We start from the raw sequence: 4,411 nt of genomic DNA, 5'->3' as shown, positions 1-4,411 counted from the left end.
TACCATGTATATATGTCAGTGCTACCCTTTCAATTCAGCCCACCCTCTCCGCTCCCTTTCCCCATGTCCGCAAGTCCGTTCTCTATTCCTGCCCTACAAATAATTTCATCAGCACCAAGGAGGCTCATACTTCAAGAGGAGAAATGGAGTTTGTCAAATAATCACATCGCAACTGCGTAGTTGCCATTGTGCTGTGTCCTATGTAAGATATGGTAGAGGAAACTAAGCGCAGTGAGGAAGGAATAGCTTTCCAGTCTAGCAAGTGGCATGTGCAAAGATCTGCAGGGAGAAAGAATAAGGTGCCTGGACGGAGGAGGCGGTGGGGAATATGGGTTCTAGGGAATGATATCCACTGGCATTTTCCCAGGTACAAAATTAGAAGCATTACAAACCCATCGGTACAGGAGACCAATGGGAACAAAAAAAGGAAAGAAACTGCCCGAGTCACCTGCAATTTATGTAAACCATCAGCCCTTGGTCAGAGTCTCGGCCCCAGGAAATACCATTCCAGGCCACAAGCTGAGAGTAGAGAAGACCTGAGTCCTCACCCCAGTGTGCTCTGGTGGAATTGTGCTCACTAATGATTCCACAGGGGAGAAAGGAACAGGAGCTGTAGCGGATGTGGAAACGAAAGACTAGCTCTCTCAAGAAGGGCTTTTGAATTTGACATGCGCAGAGTAAAGCAGGCCAGCATCCTCCACTCACCTAGCCTGTTGGTCTCCAAAACACATGAAGTGATTACCAGTGTGGATGATTTGGATATAGCAAACAGTTTCGGCATTTGGCATAATTAATGTAAATATTACTTCAGTGGAAAAGTAATCTGACACCTTCTTTATTTTAAAAGATCTTTAATTAATGTCAAGTGGCATAATGAGTGGTAATCTTCCCCTGCTTGCCTCCCTCCTCACCTCGTGTGTAGACACTCCCCGCTGGCTTGTTTACCTGCAGACTTAAGAATCTAAACACACAGGAGGGAGTTTTAGGCTTTATTTCTAAAGCTTTTTCTTTTCTTTCCTTCAGAGAGAGCTCCTTCATTTCAGTAGGAGAAACTATTCCCAAAGCCTCTTGAAAATTCCTTTCTTGTAGACAAGTCCTGTGTCTTACACTCTTTGCAATGACCTACGCAGACTCGCTCCAGGTTGATAAGCCCAACCATCGGGAACAGGAATGTAGGTCATCAAAAAAAAAAAAAAAAAAAGGAATGTAGGTCATCCTTATTGGCCACCACCTAACCACTGGAAGCGTCCTTCTCTCCTTCAGATTGACTCCACAGGGATCCTAAACAAGACAAGAAACTGGTTGAGGTGTCAAAAGCAAATGTCAAGAAAACAGAGAGCATTGTATTAGGCGTACAGAATAGCCAGGAGGGATTTTTTCTGGTGGGCTGTCTTCCTTCAGAGTGAAATGGACTGCCCACTTAGCAAGTGCAGTTTAATATTAGCAAAGGGGCTAAAGTCGCTGAAAAAAATCTGTCTCTCGGATGTCTTGGTCTAGTAAACATTTGCATCCTCTTACATAATTTCTAAAGCAAGGCACGTTCATTTTCTTGGTGAACTCCTACACAGTATTTTTAGGCTTGGACCACTAAAGAGGTCTCTTAGGGGTAGGTCTTCAAATAAGATTTCTTCAGTCTCTTGGCTGGTGGTTGAGTATTGCCATAGAAGAAATGTTCAGTGTTATTTTCCAATTTCTTGGAACATCTGGGAAAGCAGTTCTGCTACTGCTGCTAAGTCACTTCAGTTATGTCTGACTCTGTGAGACCCCATAGACAGCAGCCCACCAGGCTCCCCCATCCCTGGGATTCTCCAGGCAAGAACACTGGAGTGGGTTGCCATTTCCTTCTCCAGTGCATGAAAGTGAAAAGTGAAAGCGAAGCTGCTCAGTCATGTCCGACTATTCTCGACCCCATGGACTGCAGCCTACCAGGCTTCTCCACCCATGGGATTTTCCAGGCAAGAGTACTGGAGTGGGGTGCCACTGCCTTCTCCAGGAAAATAGTTAAGGTGTGAGAAATGGAGTATTTCCTGCCATATCAATAAACAAGGATGTCACAGTCATCAGCAACTCTAGCCCTCCAATGTGAGCTGGTGAGCCCGAAGGGCACTCAGGAAGGAGAAGAATACCGACCACCCAACAGCTATTAGACCAGCCACTCCCTACCATGAGTCCCAAGGGAGCTGAAGATGTGAGAAAACACGATACTGGTCCAGAATTGCTGAGATGCACATGAAAGGAATGATCTCAGTGAGCCCAGACTCTTGCTGCTTCCCACACAGAGAAAAGTGCTGAATTCCTTAACTTGGGGTAAGGAATTAACTTCTGCTGCTGCTGCTGCTGCTAAGTCGCTTCAGTCGTGTCCGACTCTGTGTGACCCCATAGACGGCAGCCCACCAGGCTTCCCGTCGCTGGGATTCTCCAGGCAAGAACACTGGAGTAGGTTGCCATTTCCTTCTCCAATGCATGAAAGTGAAAAGTGAAAGTGAAGTCGCTCAGTCGTGTCCGACTCTTAGCGACCCCATGGACTGCAGCCTACCAGGCTCCTCCATCCATGGGATTTTCCAGGCAAGAGTACTGGAGTGGGGTGCCATTGCCTTCTCCGTGGGATATCTGGTTTTCTTCAATTAACAATAATTGATGTTCAGACTACCTGCCCTTTGTTGTAAAACTTCTGTATAACCTGGCTCCTCCCCTTGCCTCCTTGAAGCAGTTCTCCCTGGGTGACTTGAAATGCTGTCTCCTGTCTTGAAGTCCTAAACCTCCCATTGAATAAAGCACAAATCTCAACTTTTAAGTTGTGAATATTTTTTAAATCAACAGGTGGTTACCAGGTAACAGGACATCAATGGAATGAAATGATTGAGTGTCAAAGAGCCTGTTACCATAGCTCTTCTAAGGATTTAGAGCCTCTTATCTTACAAGTGGCAGATTCTCTATCTTGCTTCAGTAATTCTGTTTCAAGACACAGTTTCCGTTTGAAACAGAGACATAGGCAAACACTAAAATCCCTTTAAATCGGATACCTTCAATTCCAGAGTCCTTAACCTGGTGAGATTATTTCCAAACCTGAAATGACTGGATGAGTTCCTTGTCAAGAAGTGTCAGTGCTTCAAGTGTTACCTGCTGTTTCAAAGATGTGATGTTCCTTCATATTTAAACATGAAGAAAAACATTGGCACTAACAAGTACTTTTTATAGTAAAGTTTCATGTTGGCATAAAAATACTTTGATTTGCTTAAAAATCATTTAATTATTCCAAATCAAAATATATTCATAATTTATAGGAGTTTTTTTCCTTAAAAATGAAGAAGCTAATCTTGGCTTATCCTACATATGATTTAAGAACACTTACACTTTAAAATATATATCTGTGGTTGTTAAATTTGCTGGCTATTTTTATAGAGGACTTGAGTGTCTGATTTAAAACCAAAACACTGCAAAGGAGTGGATCAAAGCTGGAGATGTTTTTAATCGCTTCTGTGAAAAGCTCCCTGGGCTCTTCTAAAAACAATTTCTTTTAAGTATTTGTAATATATTTTCTATAATGTAAAAGCTTTCACAAATGAAGCAGATATCCAGATGAACACCCACCCCCCACCTTCAGATGGAAATGGAGAAAGAAACGACCCAATTCTCCCACCAGAGATCAGCCTTAAGAAACTGCCAAAGTTGGTTTTCCCACATCTGACTTTACCTTTTGATATCTTCCTGCTGGTTGACCTCCTTCCCTCCTAGGGGCCCCTCTACTGCTTCCAGTCATTCAGAGGCTCCTCCTGGAACATAAGGGAATTGTTTTCTCCAGACCTCTAGCTCCCCTTACCTGAGACCTCCCTTCACTCCCACTCCTTTCCGGCTCTGAGCTTTATAAGGGTAACAAGGAGTTGGTACTTATACTATGTAACGTGCCTTCTGGGCCAGTTCCCCAATATATTCCATCTCCCATTTACCAGTTAGAATCCAGTATCTCTCAAATGTCACTGAGAAGAGACTAATGGACTTCGTTCCAGGACTCTTCAGTCCACAGCTGTGACATGACCAGCTGAGTCTTTGTGACCCCATGGACTGTAACCCGCCAGGCTCCTCTGTCCATGGAATTCTCCAGGCAAGAATATTGGAGTGAGTTGCCATGCCCTCCTTCAGGGGATCTTCCTGACCCAGGAATCAAACCCAAGTCTCCTGCGTTGCAGATTCTTTACCACTGAGCCACTAGGGAAGCCCCAGTCACCCCTCATCACCACCACTACCAGCAATAAAGCCCCGGAGAATTTTCTCCATGGATTTATGACAACTGCTTTCCTGATGAAAAGGTCAAGAATCAGTTAATCAGTAGATGAAAAGCACCAGGATGCTCCTTACCATGTGCTAGGCAGCTGGGGGATATAAAAAGAAGTGACCATTTCCAGCAGCTGTA

General features: G+C 44.2%; 1 long non-coding RNA gene across 1 annotated transcript; it reads right to left on the bottom strand.

Annotated features, from left to right (window-relative positions):
- Nucleotides 1–971: 971 nt before the first annotated feature.
- LOC147343650 (uncharacterized) lies at nt 972–3,828 on the bottom strand. The gene is made up of 2 exons (XR_015156353.1): nt 3,695–3,828; nt 972–1,281 (listed from the first exon to the last, which is right to left on the bottom strand). It is a non-coding gene; the product is annotated as an uncharacterized LOC147343650 (long non-coding RNA).
- Between the last annotated feature and the right edge of the window lie 583 nt (nt 3,829–4,411).

The sequence above is a fragment of the Bos grunniens genome, chromosome 27 (genome assembly GCF_055505025.1).
Source record: "Bos grunniens cultivar Pamir isolate PY7600 chromosome 27, Bosgru_T2T1.0, whole genome shotgun sequence".
NCBI classification, from domain to species: domain Eukaryota; kingdom Metazoa; phylum Chordata; class Mammalia; order Artiodactyla; family Bovidae; genus Bos; species Bos grunniens.
Note: the sequence above shows the minus strand (reverse complement) of the source record. Positions and strands in the feature narration are given on the sequence as shown.